Source organism: Manis pentadactyla, chromosome 2, assembly GCF_030020395.1.
Source record: "Manis pentadactyla isolate mManPen7 chromosome 2, mManPen7.hap1, whole genome shotgun sequence".
Taxonomy (NCBI): Eukaryota; Metazoa; Chordata; class Mammalia; order Pholidota; family Manidae; genus Manis; species Manis pentadactyla.
In genome coordinates this window covers 199,530,182-199,549,772 of record NC_080020.1, presented here as the reverse complement: position 1 = coordinate 199,549,772, position 19,591 = coordinate 199,530,182, and the positions used below count along the sequence as shown (strand labels likewise).

Here is a 19,591-nt window from a genome sequence, read left to right as displayed (position 1 = left end):
AGGATTGTTTGATAGTTCTGCTCGAGAGGCAAAATAAGGGGTCTTATTATAGAAGTGCAGAGGTTGTGCAAGGGCTGAGTTCTGTTGCAAAGTTTGCCGATAAGGGGAAAACCGGCCCTTAAGCATCCATTCTGTTCTGTATATTAACACTTCTAATCTGCACTGCTGATAAAACTGCAAGCCATTTGCCTTTGGAGGAATTAGTTCTGCCTCACTTGTGTAACCAGGCGATGGTGATTAACCTTTAAACTGTCCAATATTCCCAGCAGCCTCCTGCTCCAGATTAGAAACTATTTAGTTATGACCAACTAAATTAACAACACTCCCTCCTCTGAAGAATGAGATTTGGAAGGTGGGTGCATTTTAAGGTGGAATTGTGTTTTGAATTGGGGATCCATATCTTTCTAAGGTGCTTATTCCCTTGTTGTTCAAGTCTAGGCTGCCACATTAGGGAGGGAAGGCTCAACTGGAGGATGGGGAGGAGGGAGAAAGGGGAGGGGGCCAGTTGTCCCCTTGGGCTTGCTGATCTGAGGCCTCATAGGCACAAAGGAAATCTGTCTTAGGTTTAGATTTCTTTCCCTGTTACCATCCTGGGTGAAAAGGGGACTTCAGCTCTTCTGCTAGACCCAAGCCATGCTCACAGTTGTTCCTAATGGGGAGATTAAAGAGTGAATAAAGTAGCTTCCTTACTATCCTACTCCCAATTTCTTCCTGGAGCTGAATGTTAGAAAAAGATGCTAACCAATCTTCACGTTCTAGATACTGGGATCTGCCCACCGCAGGTGGGTCTGCCCACCCGAACTGCAATCCTGCTAACAGTCCACTTCAGCCCTCTCCTCTCTGCCCATTTCAAATGTGTAATTTATCAGTGGAAACATACCCTCGATGGTGAGGGCCAGGCAATTACATAATCGTGTCATGCCTTAAATTCCCAAACTGTTGGTCATCCCTGGATAACAAATAAAATGGAGCAACACACCCTCCCCACCAACACCCAGGGCCACCCAATCCTGGTAGCAACCTTTTCATTTTACTAGTTTCATATTAGCTGCCTCCTTAAAAACTACTAATCTAGATACTGCATTAGCAGGATGTCAGTCAAGCCGCAGTCACAGCGAAGCCTTCTTCATATACCAATTTAAATCATTCATGGTCTTTTCTTTGGCATTATTCAAAAGATCATAATAATTTTCTTGTGCCCACGGCACAAAAAAATCAATTATTTCCCCACAAAGACTTGAAAGTACTTAGCGAGTACGGCAAGAAAAGCTGAGGGTGATATCAAATTGAAATTGCACTCATTACATACAACACAATTAGTTGCCACTAGCCTGGCCAGGCTTTAATTCTGAATGGCATATCTTTATTATTACAGAAACAAGCATGCAAATGGCATTGTTCAGGATTTGCCGAAATCAATAGGATATAGTGCTGTGTGTTTGGTGACCACTGTCACTCACGCTGCTGTGGATGCGAGATAATGTGTGTGTTTGAATTAATGAGGGGAGCGGGCAACATCATAAGTGACACCCAAATAAAAGAAATGGGTACATGATATTTGTAATTATTCTACTTGTGTTTTTGTTGTAAATACTTGTGCTTTTTGTTTTTTAATCAAAGGATTAATTGCATTTTAATAAGGCATTATGATTTGCAGAGCTTTAGTTAATTAAAACTTGTAGTATATAATTATGAAGTGATGCTGAGATTTTCTAAAGATCACCCATATGTTTAGAATATGTATAATTTTTCTGTTAAGCAGTTGTGATCCTCCACCCACCCCACACACAGCCTTTTTCCTTGGTCCCTCCTCCAACCAGGAGAAGATATGAGTGACTTCTGTGAAATATTGGTGAAATGACAATTGCAGGTGGATTTCTCCAAGTGGCAGCTAGGTCCCAATTTATGTCATTGCACAGATTAAAATGACTCTGAAGCAGTATTCATGTGACAAACTGTGGCAGAAAAGTTTTTGTTGAACCTGCTTTCCAGTTAATCCTCCTGAGGGTACAACTCTGGGGAGTTGATGTTAGGTTGGAGTGGGAACGTTGAGCTTTTACATCCGGCTGAGGTGGTGCCATTGTGAGTTAGACCGCGGTTGGTTCTCTGGGGCTCAGACCAAATCCCAGCAGAGTCACGGAGCCCTGACACCTACCTATGAACTTATTTGGGAGGGCTGGGCTGGGAAGAAGGGATGCTGAAAGTCAAGGGAATTCCAGAGTGTTAACACATTAGTAAGCCACAGTGGAATCCAGCCCAGAGGCACGTGAATCGCGTTTCCTGTAGGTGTGTATTATGTGAAGGCTGATGGATTAATTGCTAGATAGATGGAATAGAGCTAAGGTAAAACATTATTAAAAAGTTTAAAAATCTTAATGTAACATTTTGAAGTTTGCTTTGGGGAATTTTTTCATTTCAGTCTCCTAGATTTCCATTCTCTTTGGGATCAGGAGTCTCACTTGTCTTTGGAGGAAGAGGGATCCGTTTGCTGAGAGCTTAAGATGTTCTTTGTTCAGACTGGGTGGCCCTGTGATGGCGGGTGGATGTAGGAGCTGCCGGCTGTGCCTCATGTGGCCAGTGATGGGATGAGCTGATTCAAAAGGCTGGACTCGGGGTATTTTTTGGGACCTGTGTTGGCCGGGCACCCAAGGGCTAATTTTTCTCTTCCTCAAAAGACCCAGGCACTGCAGTGAGGAGCATCAAGAGTCCTCACTCCCCTCAAGGCAACGTGAAGAAGGATGAAGGTGAAGGGAAGAGGATCCTGCAATGTTCATGCCCCAAACCTGGTTTTCCGGGAGACCCACAAAAGTGCTTCAGTAGGGTGGCCTGAAGCTGATTCAAAATGGAATATTATTAGGTTGGTCATGGCTTCCTATTTAACTCTGAAAACCTAGAGCTTGAAAAGGTGGTTCATTCAAAGCTTGCTAAAATATTTGCTCAGCAGCACAATGGTGTGTGATGGAAAATAAACTCTTGTGGCTTGCTTCCTCCTATCAGCCTCGGCCTGCAGCAAGGAAAGAATGAGGGAAGGTCAGTCAATTATGTGTGGTAATCACCGTAAGCATATTATCTGAGACACAGATGTCTTCTATGACCCCACACGACATGGCTATTAACCTTGGAGCAATATAAAAATGGAGTGGGCTTGGGGGGAGGAATGTAGGTAAACCAGACTTTCAGTGTAGCCTTGTCCACAGGCTCAGAAAAAGAAGTTGTGGACATGGAGACTGTTTTCAGGACCCCGGCCAACAATCTGAGCTGGCGTGCCTCTCTCCCACGGCCTTTCTGTGGGCCGAGTCAAAAGCCTAAGTACCTGCCCCATATGAACACAACTGACTGACTTGCAAGATGCCTTAGACACACAGTGGTCCTGGAATGCTACTTTCTTTTCACCAAAAAAAAGATACATTGGGGGGTGTAATTTGGGTGTTTGTGTATGTGTTTAAGTTCACTCCAGTCTTAAATGTTAGTGGGCAGGGAAGACAACGGAGTCACCTGGGCATGTTGGGTAACCCAATGAAGTTACCTACTACACACGGATTAATAGAAAGTCAGTGTTGATATACCTAATGGGCTTTTGCCTTTTGCCTCCTCCAAATTCAGCCCTGATTCTGGTCTGCCTGGACAAGCTTGTGCCAGAGCCTGGCCTGGGGTGGGCACAGAGCGATATCCTACAAAAGCTGCTGAAGGGTGAGTTGCAGCTGGCCTGGGATACACATTCAGGTAAGCGCCTGCCCTGCGAAACACCCTAGACAGACACTGAGAATTCAAAACTAAATAAACTGGTCCTGCCCTTCAGGAGCTTATAGTTAGTGGGGCAGGCGAGGAGAGGTGGAGGGATAGGAAGTAACCTTGAATGCAAATTAGTGTTCACCTCATTTCTAAACATATTGGGGATGCTGGAGTAGGCCATTAGGAAGGGTTCTGTGCAGAAATGAACAAGAAACTCTTCTAGCCTAGCGACTTGGGAGATTTCCTACGGAATGACACTTAAGCTGAGACATATAAGCAGATAACAGTAACAGCTGTCCACTGGGGACCCTATGGGCAGCAGGGCACTGTCCTGGCCCTTTTCCTGCTGCTGTCTAGTCCTCCCAGCCCCGTGAGCAGCACTGGGCCTGTGGCCAAGCTGAGACACAGAAGGGTAAAGGCCGCTTGCACCAGGCCTCACAGCTGGCTGGGCACAGAGCTGAGCTCGCGATTTGCCCCCAGCTGATTCCACTAAAAGGGGATGTGTTCGCCTACTAGGCAAGAGGAACAGCATTTGAGGTGAAGGGAGAAATGTCTCAAGGGCATAAGGTACATCCAGTGTAGGGACAACTAGGTTTGGGACTAGGTAGGAGGTGCGTGACCAGGAAGCTGGAGAGTCCCAGTCCCGGCTGGTGGCCCGTGCCACGGAGTTTGACTTCATCCTGTGGGTGGCCAAGGGACAGCATGATCAGAAGTGGGCTTCTGGAAGGTTTCTTTCCGTTGCAGGTTGAATGAGCTGGAAGGGCTGCAGATGGGAGTCCCGAAGCCTGTTAGGGAACTATTACAGCAAGGTGAGGCACAGGAAGGGGATGCAGGCCCAGGACAGCCGGTGTTAGACAGGGGCTAGGAGGACTGGGCAGCTGAGGAGACGTGGGGGGGGAGGGAAGGGAAGACTCTGGGGTCACCTCAGGTCCGTACACAATCCCTTGCATATCTTAGGCCTGAAGAGGAACAAACAAACTGCTTTCATCCCTCTTGTACAATAAACACATTGAGATTTGAAAAGATGAAGTCTTAGCCTTTCTCCTGCTTGATGGGTCCACCTTCTTTCTGTTCCCTGCTCAATTCTAGAAGGACCAACTCCAAGGTCCCAGGACTGAAAGGCCCAGAGGCAGCCAGGCCACCCTGCCACTGAGAGTCCTGGGCTCCGGGTGGGGGCACCTGAAGGATGGTTTATAACCCTGGGTGGTGTGGATGAAAAAGAATAAAGGAAGCATGGACCCATGATCCACTGTGGGAATCTGAGGAGGTGTGGCGTGAAGAGGACCTGAGGGCTTCCCTGAGGGAGGCACCAGCAGGCACAGAAAACTCCAGACACCAGGACACAGTTGCCTGCCCCCAGCAGTTCTGGGGAAGAAGTCTAGCTGTCCCTGTTCTAAACTCCCTGCTGTCACCATAGAGGAGCTTTTGATGTGACTGGCAAGGAGGAGAGAGAAGGAAGATCGCCTGAAAAGGTAGAAGGCAGGAGTCAAAGGAGCAGTTCTGTTGATAGAGATAGGGGTGTGTGTGTGTGTGTGTGTGTGTGTGTGTGTGTGTGTGTGTGTGATGTGTCTTAATTTCTCCATATGCATCAAGAGCGGGAGAAAAATGCCTGCCTGTCTTACATTATGAAGACTTTGCCAAGAACAAATGCAATATAGAGTTGATGGCACTGTATTTTATGATTGGGGAAAAAAGAACAAATGAAATAAGGCATTAAAAATGCTTGGAAAATAATGAAACCTTCAAGGTAAATTGTTATTAGTATAGCTTTTTAAGATGTCATTTGGACGCAACCTCATGGTGACAGAAGGAAATTTGTACTTCTGTTGTGATGAGGACACACCTTTGGATGTGACTGATTTAGCCACTGGTGGAGGCACTTTAGGAGACTTGGATGCTGATTCCCTACTACGTCCTTGTGCCTGCAGGGTAGGCCCCGGCGTACTAGGTTGGACTGAAACTCTCGGAAACCCAGTTGGACAGAAGGGATAACAGACTCAGGTTTCTATTTGTGGGAGGGGAGCTGAGAAAGGAGAAGTGCCACTAGAAACAGGGAGGCTGCCTGATAGACTGAGGGAGGGACAAGGGGGAGATAAAAGATTGAAAAATGTAATAGAAGATTTGCTTACACTTCTTGGAATGGTAATTAAATTTATTTATAGTTATGGAAAACTTGGGGAAGGGAGGAAAAGCAATTTAAATGCAGAGTTTTCACAGGGGAACCGCAAATGGCTCGCCTTAACAGCGTCTCTGAAGGTTAACAGAATGGCAGGAGGTCGGACTGAAGTGCATATGATAAGTGACAAGTGTTAACATGGCAAATCATGTATTTAAAATTACTCGGAGCTTTATCAAATGTTTCCTCTCAAAAATAAACTATTCTGGAAGGAAAGGTTAACTGAGAAAAGAGTATTACCCTAATGTTTCTGTGATGACTGGCGGGAGGAAGGGAAGAGGGTTCTGTAATGTAGGAGAAGTGGTGATAAATATAAATAGGTCGTTACATTATTAACAGTATAGAAACACAAGTATTCCAAACTTATACTGCACTAGGAAGAGAGGCAAGTAACCGTCCCCTCTCCTCTTTGTCTTCACTGTCTCCATGAACTGAGCGTCTTCCCCCTCCACCCCTGGGCTGGAAGGCAGACAAGGCAGAGGAGATGCTAATGCAGGCCCACCAGCCAAGGCCTCTAGAGCTTAACCACCCACAAGCAGCTCTGCCTGGTAAGAGGAATCCAGAGGGTTCTCTGAAGTCCCCCATCCACAACTCCCTTGCCTGGCTTCCTTCTGTCCCAGGGCTTCTCTTTGACTCTGCCTGGAGGGAGGGTAAGATGAGCGACTGAGCAAAGCAGGAGCATCCCCACACCCCAGCCCATGGGACACCGCCACGGACTTTGCCATCATCTTTTCCCCAAAGCCTCAGCTTTCTCCAACTTACTGGAGCAAAACCTCAATTGGCTGGGCAGGAAAGAAGAAACAGTCTCCTTAAAGTCAGAACCAAATCAGGGGTGGTCTTTCTCAATGCCTTTATTTGCTATTGTGCTGAACAATATAAGGAGGCAAGAAAGAAGAAAAGAAATGATCATAAGAAATGATCATTTTTTGCATATGATGGGATTTTTATCAAGAGAAAAAAAACAGTAAGAATCAGCTGAAAGACTAATACAATTCAGTAACATCACTGGGTATAAAATTAACATAAAGAAATTTATAGATCTTCTAAATAAAAGCAGCAACCAGTTAGAACAGGTAATGGAAGAAGCAATACTTAGGGAGAAATCAAGCAAAGAATGTCCAAGAGCTGGATTATTTAAAATGCAAATGCTAATGAACAACACAGACCAAAAAAGACTTGAACAAAAGAGTATTCTTGTACAAAAAGAGTCAACATCATAAAGATGTCAGTATTCCCTAAATTCATCTATAAATCCCAGTCAGTTTCTTGGCAGGGGAAGGGGAATCAGACAGGCTGACACTAAATTTCACATGGAAAAATAAACAAGCAAGAATAGCCATAAAAATTCTAAAAATGAGGTGTAATGAGGGTAACTAGCCCACCCAGATCTTAAAATACATTAAAATGCTACAAAATTAAAGTAGTCTGCTACTGGCACATGAAAAAACAGATCAATGGAACTATGAATAAAAAATAATTTGTGAAACAATTATGACCTATTTTAGACCTCATATCTGAAGAGACTCCAGATAGATCAAAGACATAAGCATTACAAATGAACATTAAAAGAGCAAGAAGAAAATATGGGAGAGTTTTTAAAAAATAATTCCAGAGTGAGAAAAGCATCTCTAGGTATGCCATAAAAGCCAGACCCTTAGAAAGTGTTAAATGTAATTATATAAAAATGAAAGTTTGTGCATGGGAGAAAACACCACAATGTCAAAAACAAACAAACACAACCTGGGGAAAATACTTGCAATTCATATCACCTAAAAAAGGACAAATCTTATTATGAAAATTTCTAAAGTCGATGAAAAAAAGACCAACAAACAGAAAAGGAAATAAAAATATTTTTTAAAAGTGAAAGAAGGTCTAACTTTATGCATGATAAAAGAGATAAGAAATAAAACAAGAATGAAGTGTCATTTTCCACTTATCAAAGAAGATACGAAAAGATTTAAATGTCTTGGGGAATGTGTAGGGAAACAGGAAATCTATATAGCTAATGGGAATAAAAATTAGCGTAATTTTTATAAAGAACAGTTTGGCAATGTCTATCAAGAGTTGAAATGGACATCTTTGACTCAAAGATTTAGCATCTAGGAATTTATTCTATTCATTTACTTGCACATGTATGTACAAGAGTATTTGTTGAAGCATATTTGTAATAGTAAAAAATGGGAAACAACCTAAATGCTCATCATTTTGACACTGGTTGAATTATTTATTGTTTTTACAGGCAGTGCTATGGAACAATCTCCAAGATAATATTTGTAAGTAGAAAAAGCAAAGTGCATTACATTAAAAAACATGGATGAATCTTCAAAATATGATATGGAGCAAAAAAAAAAGCAAGACACAAAAGAATATACACAATATGACTCCATTAATAAAAAAATTTTTAAATAGGCAAATCTAAACTTTATTGTTTAGAGATGCATTCAAAGGAGGCAAACCCGTAGAGAAGGCAAGGAAGTGAATATCACACAAGTCAAGATAATGGTTCCCTCAGCAGGGAGGGAGGGAATGGATGATGATGGAGGGGCAGATATCAGGCTTTGGAGGACGGGCAATGTTCTTTTTCTTGAGTTGAGTGTGGTTACACAGGTGCGCACTTCACAGTGATTAACTCGATATATGTTTTTTGCATTTTCTATGTGCATGTTATTTTCTCCTAGTGAGTTTTTATTCACAAAAGCTGAATGCAAATCTATATGTATACCATTCATTTTCAAAAATAAAATACATATATGTCCTTGTATATGCATAAAATAACTCTGAAAGGGTAGGTACATGACTGATAGTAGTGTTTGCCTCTGGGAACCCGAGTGGCTGGAGGGCAGAGAAGAGCAGGAGACCTACTTTCCATTGTATACAGTTAGTGCGTTTTGAATGTTTGACATATGCATTGATTACCTTTCACACAAAAAAATGTTTAAAGTATTGAATACACTTTAAAACTGCGACAATACTACAGATAGGTTAACAAAATTTTAAAGGACTTTTACGGAGAAGGAACTGAAAACATAATGCAACCTGATTCTAGGAAAAATAACCACAAAAACAATCTGTTGGTTAGGGTGTTGCAGGGACCATCAACCACTCTAGTAAGTTTAAATAGAAAGGAGTTCCTTATAGGATATTAAAAAGCCCACAGAATCACTGCACTAAAGAAATAGAATCTAAGTTGAGCTTTCAGAAACAATTCGCAAAGCCACCCTGAATTGGGCCATCAAGACCGCTGTTTGCTCTTATATGATCTGGAGTCACCATGATCAGAAAGCTGCTGCTCTGATCTACACAGATAACACCCTGCTCTCCACCTGTTGAAGCTAGGGGCCAATGCTGCTTCAGAAAACAAGTGCCTCTGTCGCTGTGCTGGCTAGCAAGTGCAGTCGAAACATGATCTCTGCCTCAATCCCCCTTCCTGGTTTCACCTGAATGCATCTTATTGGTAAAACTAGACCATATCTGGAATCCTAGGTGCAAAGGAGTCTTGGAAATACACCAAATATATATAAGTTGGTATTACCACTGTGTAGAGCAACTTTACAATATCTAATAAAGTTGAATTGCACCTACCCTAGGACAAAGAAATTCTACTTTAAAATAAACATTCAAAGATGCTCTCACTCATTTGCCCAAGGAACTATGTGCAAGAAAATTATTCCAACAACATTTGTGACAATGAAAAATTGGAAACAATCTAAATATCCATCACCAGGAGAATGGATCATGACACAGTTTTTCAATGGATGCTATATGGTAATTAAAGATATGAAGTAAAGCCACATGTGCTAAAATAAATATATCTTAAAATAATGTATGATAATATATAATAAAAACAAGAGTTGTAGAATTATGCATACATTAACATATCATTTATATAAGTAGAAACCACAGAATAATACTATATGTTGAACATGGAGATATACATATACTGCATCAATGGAAATGATAAATGCCAAATGCAGATTAGTGGTTGCCTGTGGAGAAGAAGGAAGTGGGATACACAGAGCTTTCAATTGCTCTGTAATGCTTTATTTCTTTATAAAAAGAAATCTGAGCCAAACATGGTCCACAGAACTGAAAATAAGTGTATTATTATTTTGTACAACTGTTTATATATTTTAAATATTTCATAATACATTTTTTAATGTATGGATAACCATTAAAATAATTAAAATACAATATGCAATTTCCAAATTAGCAGAGAAAACAAAAAGAGTGGGGAAAAAGAAAACATCATCAGTGTAGCGATGGACAGAAAAGGAGCAATAAAAGGAGCCAAGAAAAAAACCTGGAAAAAAAGAAATTAAAAGAAGATGCCAGAGTTAATCTCATCTGTCAGTAATCATCATAAATATAAGTGGGCTAAAGTCAACTATGGAGACCTGAGACTATCACATTAGATTTTTAATATCCAGACATGTGCTACCTACAAATTCACCTCACACCAAAGTAATAGAACTATTAAAACCAAATTGATCTAAAGGTACACAAGGCAAATACTAATCAAAATAACTATTCATGTCAGAAAAAATACAATTTAAGGCAAAAGGCATAAATAGCGATAAAGTGACATATTGCACAATGGAAAGAACAATTCATAAATAAGGTGTAATTATCATGAAATTATATGTGCTTAATAAGATAGTCTCAAAATACACAAAGTAAAATCTGTCATAATTATTTTTTAAAATCCAAATTTACAGTGGAAGATTTTAATACACCTTTATCAGATTATCAGATTAATAGATTAAGCAAAAAACAGACTTTATAAACAATAATGTTGAGTGATGAAAGGGGACTGTAACTACAGATGCAGTAGACATTTTTAAAATCATAAAATATAGATAACTTCTTGCCATTAAATTTGAAAACTTAGATAAGTGGGTAATTATAAAAATTGACTCAAGGAAAATTGTTAACTTTAAGGGACCTATAATTATTATTAAATAAACTTAAATCCACATCAAAACAAACTTTTCCAGAAGTAGAAACTTTCCAACAATAGGAAGGTAGAAAAAACTAACTTAATTGTATATATATATATATATAGCTAGCTTAACCTGGACAAAGATAGTGGGATAGTAGAAAATCATATGATAAAGAAAGAGAAAGAAAAAGAAAGAGAAAGCAAAGAGAGAAAGAGAGAGGAAGGAAGGAAGGAAGGAAGGAAGGAAGGAAGGAAGGAAGGAAGGAAGGAAGGAAGGAAGGAAGGAAGGAAGGAAGGAAGGAAATCATATAGTAATGTTTCTTATGAAGAGAGATGTAAAATACTAAACCAAATAAAATTCAGAGATGTTTGAAAGCAATAATATGTCTTGATCAAGTAGGATTTATCCCAGGAATGTATTTCTATAGCACAAGCTGTAGCAATGTAAATGACCATGTATCACACTAAAAGAGATAAAACTTGTAATTATCTCAGCAGATGCAGAAAAGTACCCGATAAAATTAAATACTCATTCATAACTAAAAAAAAATAACAAGAAAAGAAAATATTTATCTAACCAGAAGTAGAAGAGACCTGTTTTAATTTGATACAAAGTATCATTCAAATACCTACAATAATATCTTACTTAATGTTTGAAGTATAGCAGAATTTTCTCTGGTGTCAAGAAAAAGACTTGGATGCCCTCTATTGCTCCTCTTACACAAGACTATACTGGAGGTCCTAAAGAATACAATAACACAAGGAAAAAATAAGTTATAAGGAAAGAAAGAGAAAAATTTATTGTTTACAGACAACATAATTATCTACATAGAAAATCCAAAACCAAACTTAATCAATGTATTTAACAAGACTGCTGGATACAGCGCCAACATACAGAAAGTATTAGCACTTCTTGACACTAATAATAACCTATTAGGCAAGACAGTACACAGTGTAATTCCAAACAAAGTTCAGATAGGATTTTTCACAGAGCTTAATCTCTGATTCTAAGATTTACACGCAAAATTTGAAGTGCATAAGTAACAAAGATAAATCTGAAAAAAAAAAAAAGATAAAGGATTTGCTCCATATACTATCAAGGTATATTATGAAGTTGGCCAATCTGTCAAATAGCAAATTCAGTGAATGGCCAGTTTGCCAAAAACCAATTTCTCAGATGTGCACATGCTGAAAGATTAATTCCACAAATGACTGATTCACAGACTTTCTAAGATGTACTAAGTAGCTAAAAATGTGTTTTAAACAATATTTTTTCCTTTAGTCATAAGAATTCTAAGCAAGAATATTGACACAGTAAATATAGTCAAGGAAATATAAAGTCATGAATATATGTCTCAAGGACATAGTCTTAATAAATATAATCCATACTTTGTAAGTCTTCATTAATATATTCTTAAAAGCAATATACATGAATATATTCAACACCATCGAATATAGTCTTCAAATTTTTTGACTAATAAAACATCCCTTCAAATTGCTAAGAAAAATGTAATTTAGAATACATATTTTCTCCAAATAGAATCCATTTGATAAAATAGCCTCAAGAATAGTATTGTTGTATTTTAATATATTGAAGAAAGCTATTTCTTAACATTTTAAATAAATTAGTAAATAGGTTTATCAAATCGGACTATGTGTGTATTGACATAAAAATTAACTTTCACAAATGCAAAAGACTACATATTGTGTGATTCCATTTCTACAATATGCCCAGAAAAAATCAATTTATCAAGCAAAGAGCAGATTAGTTACTGCCAAGGGCTGGAATGATGGTGGGTAGAAGTGAGGATTAATTACAAAAGGGCATGAAGGAACTTTATGGGGTAATGGAAATATTCTTGAATTGTGGTGATTGTACAACTCTATAAATTTGCTAAAATCATTGAATTGTACACTTGCAATGGGTGAATTTTATGGTATGTAAATTATAACTCAATGGAACTTTTAAAATGAAAGGGAAAAGAAAGGGAGGAATTATGGATATTTTACTATGTTAAGGAGGAATTATAGATATTTTATTATGATAAGGTGCTAGAGTTATCTATGAAGCAGAATAACATTGAAAGCAGACTTGGATTAGTTGTAAATGTATATTCAAAACTCTAGACAATTAATAAAAAAGTAAAAAAGAAGTATAAGTGATGTTAAGAATGGATAAAAAATTGAATCTTATAAAATGGTTGGTTAAAACTGGAAAAGGCAGAAAAAATGTGGAAGTCAAAAATAGGAGCAAAGAACAAGGTTGAGAAATAGAAAACTAGCAAATATGATAGACATTAATCCAACTATATCAATAATCACCTTAAATGTGAAAGGTCTAAATATACTAATTGAAAGACAGAGAGTGTCAGCATAGATAAAAAAAACAAGACCCAACTATATGTTGTCTACAGAAATCCACTTTAAATATAAAGACACATACAGATTGAAAGTAAAGGGATAGAAAAAGATATACTAAGCTAACACTAGTCAAAAGAAAGCAGGACTAGCTATACTAATTTCAGGCAGAGCAGACTTCAGAGCACAGAAATTTATCAGGGATAAAGAAGGGCATAACATAATGATAAAGGGGTCAGTACTCCAAGAAGAGATAACAACCCTTACTGTGTATGCATCTAACAACAGAGCATCAAAATATGTGAGACAAAAACTGATATAACTGCAAGGCGAAATAAATGAATCCACTATTATAGCTGGATACTATAATACCCCTCTGTCAGAAATAGGCAGATCCAGTAGGCATAAAATCAGTAAGAATATAGCTAAACTCAATAGTGCCAATAATCAACTGGAAATAATTAATGTCTATAGACTACTTCGTCCAACAATGGCAGAACACACATTCTTCTCAAGCCCACATGGAACATTCACCAAGATAGACCACATTCTGAGCCAGAAATCTTGTCTTAAAATTTTTTTAACAAAGAATAAAAATCACAGAATGTCTGCTCTCAGACCATACTAGAATTAAACTAGAAATCAATAGCAGGAGGATAGGCTGGAAAATCCCAAAATATTTGAGAGTACACAACACACTTCTAAGTAACATAAGAAGAAAACTTCTTGAAATTTTTCTTCTTTTATAAAAAATTTCCTCTTGAAGAAATCTTCTTGGGTCAAAGAAGAAACCTCAAGAGAAATTTTTAAATAGCTTGAACTGAATAAAAATGAAAACACGATTTATCAAAATGTATGGGATGCCATGAAAGCAGTGCTTAGAGGGAAAGTTATAGCACTGAATGCATGATTTGGAAAAGAACAAAGACCTAAAATCAATAATCACAGCTTCCACCATAGGAAATTAGAAAAAGATCAAATTAAATCCAAAGTAAGAAGAAGAAAAGAAATAATAGAAATTAGAGCCAAAATCAATGGAATTGAAAATAGGAAATCAATAGAGAAAATCAACAAAATCAAAAGCTGGTTCTTTGAAAAGATCAGTAAAATCATTGCAGACTAACTAAAGAAAAAAGAGAGAAGATGCAAATTACTAGCATCAGCAATGAAAGAAGGGACATCTCTACAGATTTCATGGACATTAAAAGATAATAAAGGAATGTTACAACTTTATGCCCACAAATTGGATAACCTGATGAAATGGACCAATCCTTTGAAAGACACAACCTGTCAAAACTTACACAAGAAGAGATATATAATCTTAATAGTCCCATGTCTATTAAAGAAGTTGAATCAATAATTATTAACTTTCCAAAACAGAAAGTACCAGATCCAGATGGGTTCACTGGTGAATTCTACAAAACATTTAAGTAAGAAAGTTTGCCAATTCTTTACAGTCTCTTCCAGAAGATAGAATCAAAGGGAATACTTCCTAACTCATTCTATAAGGCTAGCATTACTCTAATATCAAGATCAGACAATGATATTACAAGAAAAGAAAACTATCAACCAATGTATCTCATGAACATGGATGCAAATATGTTAAACAAAATATTATCAAATTGAATCTAAGAATGTATAAAAAGAATTATACAGCACAACCAAGTGAGATTTATTCGAGGTATGCAAGGTTAGTTCAACATTCAAAAATTAATGATATAATTCATCACATCAACAGACTGAAGAATCACATGATTATGTTAATAGATGCAAAAAAAGCATTTGACAAAATCCAACACCGATTCATGGTAAAAACTCTCAGCAAACTAGGAATAGAGTAGAATCTCCTCAACATGATAAAGAACATCTACAAACAACTTACATCTAACATTATACTTAACGGTGAGAAACCCAATATTTTCTGCTAACATTAGGAACAAGACAAGGATGTCCCCTCTCACCATTGCTTTTCAACATCATACTGGAAGGCCTAGCTAATGCAGTAAGACAAGAAAAAGAAATAAAAAGTATACATATTGGGAAGGAAGAAATAAAACTGTTGGCAGATGATAGACCACCTATACAGAAAATCTTAAAGAATCAACAGAAAATCAACAAAAACTCCTGGAACTAATAAGCAATTATAGCAAGATTACAGGATACAGTTAATATACAAAAGTCTATTGCTTTCCTGTATACCAGCAATGAACAAGTGGAATTTGAAAATAAAAGCACATTATCATTTACATTAGCACCTCCCAAAATTAAATACTTAGATATAAATCTAACAAAATATATACAAGATCTATATGAACAAAACTATAAAATTTTGATGAAACATATCAAAGAACTAAATGAATGGAATTTTTCAAAGAAATAAATAGATTCCATGCTCATGGATATTGTTAAGATCTCAGTTCTTCCCAGCTAGATCTATAGATACAACAAATTTCAATCAAAATCCCAGAAAGTTATTGTATACATATCAACAAAATGATCCCGAAATTTATATAGGGAAGCAAAAGATCCAGAATAGCCAACATAATATTGTAATACAAGAACAAAGCTGAAGGACTGATACTACCCAGTTTCAAGACTTTATATAAAGCTATTGGTGATCAAGACAGTGTGGTATTGGTGAAAGAACAGACAGATCAATGGAACAGAATAGAAAGCCCAGAAATAGATTCAGACAGCATAGGATATAACAATGGAGTAAAGATAATCTGTTCAACAAATGGTGCTGTAATAACTGGACATCCACATGCAAAAAAATGAATCTAGACACAGATCTTACACCCTTCACAAAAATTAACTCAAAATGGATGATAGACCTAAATGTAAAATACAAACCTGTAGATCTCCTAGAACATAGGAAAATCTGGATGACATGGGGTTGGCAATGACTTTTTTAGATATAACACAAAAGACGTGATCCATGAAAGACATAATTACTAAACTAGACTCCATTAAAGCTAAGAACTTTTGTTCTGTGAAAGATAATATCAAGGGAATGAGAAGATAAGCCATAGATGGAGAGAAAATACTTGTAAAGTACACATCTGACAAAAGACTGTTATCCAAAATATACAAATAACTCTTTAAAAACTCAGCAGTAAAAAATGAATAACCCAGTTAAAAAGAAGGTAAAATACCTGAACAAACACCTCACCAAAGATACACAGATGGCAAGAAAGCATATGAAAAAATGTTCAAAATCATATGTCATTAGGGAACTAGAAATTACAACAATGAGATACCACTACAAACCTATTAGAATGGCCAAAATCCAGAACACTGACAACATCAAATGTTAGCAAGGATATGCAGCAAAGGAATTCTTATTCATTGCTGGTGGGAATGCAGAATGGTCAACCTCATGGGAAGACAGTTTAGCAGTTTCTTACAAAACTAATATTCTCTTATCATGTGATCCAACAGTTGTGCTCCTTAATATTTACCCACATGAAGTAAAAACTTATGTCTGGTACAAAATCCTTGTGTTTATAATAGCTTTATTCATAATTGCCAAATTTTGGAAGCAACCAAGATGTCTTTCAATGAGTGGATAAATAAACTGTGATACATCCAGACAATGAAATATTTAGCCCTAAAAGGAATGATCTATCAAGCCATGAAAAGACATGCAGGAACCTTCAAAGCACATTACTAAGTGAAAGAAGCCATTATGAAAAAGCTCTATCCTGTATGACAGCTATATGACACTGTGGAAAGGTAAAACTGGAGACAATAAAAAGACCAGCGATTGCCAGATATTACTGGGGAGAGAGAAAAATTAATTGGCAAAGCACAGAGGATTCTTAAGGCAGTGAAAATATTCTGTATTATACTATAATGGTAGATATATGTCATATATACATTGGACCATAGATTGGACAAAACCCTTGGACGAGACAACACCAAGAGTGAAACCTAATGTAAACTATGGGCTTTGCATGATAATGATGTGTCAATGTCAGTTCATCCTTTGTAACAAATGAACCACTCTGATGGGGGATGTTTTTAGTCCAGGAGGCTGTGTGTGTGTTCCAGGGAGGACAAAGGAGTACATGGAAACTCTGAGTACTTTCTACTCAATTTTGCTGTGAACCTAAAACTTCTCTTTAAAAAGTTCACTAATTAAAAGATAAAAATAAAATAAAACTTTAAAATTATTAGAAGAAAATATAGGCAAGTAATTTATGACCTCAAGATAAGGAATGATCTTTTTTAAAAAGACAAATACATATAAACACACACACACACACACAGAAATTATAAAAGGAAAGGCTGAAAAAAATGTGACATCAAAATGTAAAACTTTCTGGAACAAAAGACACCATGAACAAAACTTAGCGACAAGCAGTAGACCGGGAGAAGATATTTACATCATATATAATAACCAAAAGATTACTATTCAGAGTAAAGAACTACAAACAACCAGATAGAAAAATGATTTATGTAAGAAGAAACCTAAATAACCTAAAAACACATTTAAAAAGGCTCAGCCTCAGTCCAATCAAGGAGCACTAATTAAAATCATAAGAGATCATTTCAAACACAAAAGATAAGCAAAGAATAAATTCTGAATGGTGAAAAGGATATAGGGAAATGGCAACTCTCACAAAATGCTGTTGTGGTTATGCAAATTGGCATAACCACTTTGGAGATCAACTTGGCAATATCTAGCAAAATGCAAAATGCACATATCCTATGTCCCACAGACACATGTTAAGTTAAATATGTCATCTGTAAAAGTCATCTCATTATTAGAAGATCTGAATTAATATGGTAGAATATTTTCCTGTTTGGAATGACGTGGGCATTCATTAAAGTATCCTCTATACTTTTATTAATTTTTTTTTTTAATATAAGATTTCAAAACCAGGGCGGAGCAAAGTCTATGACCATGGATGAATACTCAGCAAATTAATCAGTCTGGCACAACAGGCAAGAAGCTCCCAAGTTCCCAAGCGGCTGGTCTCTCACAGCTACGTGAAAGCCATGCTTGGGACCAGAGTGCACCTAGTGCATAGTTCTGTGTCGGCCCATCTACATTCTAGTCATCTTTCCAGACTCTGCTGAACTCCCACTCCTCCAGGAAGGCTTCCCTGACTATTCAGCTCACACTCATCCCTCCCATTACCCAATTATCTGAACGCCTAAAGTCACTGCTCACTAGTGTGTCATTAAGTCGGCATTTCAGGAATTTTAGATAATCCCAAACAGAGAGGTCTGAAGCCCACAAGGGCTGCTACCAAGCTGACAGGGACTGCATAGTAAATGCATACTCTCAAATGACTGGGGAACCACTGCCGCTCACTGGGCCTTTCTACCTGCTCCCTCTCACCCACCGCCACCGACTGCTCCTGAACCACAAGCCCATTAATGGAAGATGGCCTCAAATGTCTCCTGGCTGACAGTGTGCAGCTGGCGGAAAAGGGCCCATTTGCCACAATTCAGCAGGTTCACCTCTCTGCTCGGAGGGGCCCTGATCCCCTGAGAACCCATTTCCTTTTGTGTGATATATGTAAAACACTCCTGACGTGAGCATCCTCAGAGAGAGCTCACACTGCCCGCCTAAGTGTTTTTCAAAAAATCGAGCTCTTACCTTTTAAAATTACACCAGGGTGGTATTGTTCAAACATGTAAGACTGACTACTCCAAAAAGCAGCAACAACAGGATACAATGCGCTAATTTTACCCACTTTGACTTAGAAAACATAATCGGTACTTACAAAAACTGTAAATACTGAAGAATCAAGGGAATAGGATTATTCTAAAAAAGGGTGCTAATACATCAAGCAAAATAGCTTTTGCTAGCCTTAACTGAGGGCCATTATCTATCAGAGAAGATATACCTCTCGCCTTGAGAATGTAAAGAAACACAAATGACTAAAGAAGCTTGCCAATATTTCTGGGAGGGAGAAGAGAGGAAATAGTCTGTAGAGACAGAAACTTAGAAAAGCTGAGTGATTCAGCAGGGTAGATAAACAGCCTCAAGCATGCTCAGAGGGGGCAAACCCTGCCTGGTTCAATCACCATAATTTCCATGGAGGCTCCATCCCTCCCCTCTCTGAACTGCTTGGCTATCACACAAACCAGGACTTCCTTACTTACCTCTTGGCGGCTCTGTTTAATATGGCATGGGTCTTCCCAACTAAACACAGCATCTTGGGATGGAATGGGCCCTATGTTTCTCTCCTATATCAGCTCATGTCATCCTACTTGCGGCCCTCAAACCCAGCACAGCCTGGCCCACAGAGCAGTCTCGAGCCTATGCAGGAAAGGGTAGAGTGGGGGGCGCTAGGCCACTGTCTCCCTTTTTTCTTTCCCTCCCTCTGCCTGTGGTAAATGGAAAGGATTGTGAGACAATCTGGCATGTG

The 19,591-nt window shown here is 38.0% G+C and overlaps 1 long non-coding RNA gene across 1 annotated transcript; it reads right to left on the bottom strand.

Annotated features, from left to right (window-relative positions):
* Positions 1 to 1,326: 1,326 nt before the first annotated feature.
* On the bottom strand, positions 1,327 to 19,539 carry LOC118932269 (uncharacterized). The gene is made up of 4 exons (XR_005032677.2): positions 19,326 to 19,539; positions 11,494 to 11,588; positions 6,671 to 6,774; positions 1,327 to 3,004 (listed from the first exon to the last, which is right to left on the bottom strand). It is a non-coding gene; the product is annotated as an uncharacterized LOC118932269 (long non-coding RNA).
* Between the last annotated feature and the right edge of the window lie 52 nt (positions 19,540 to 19,591).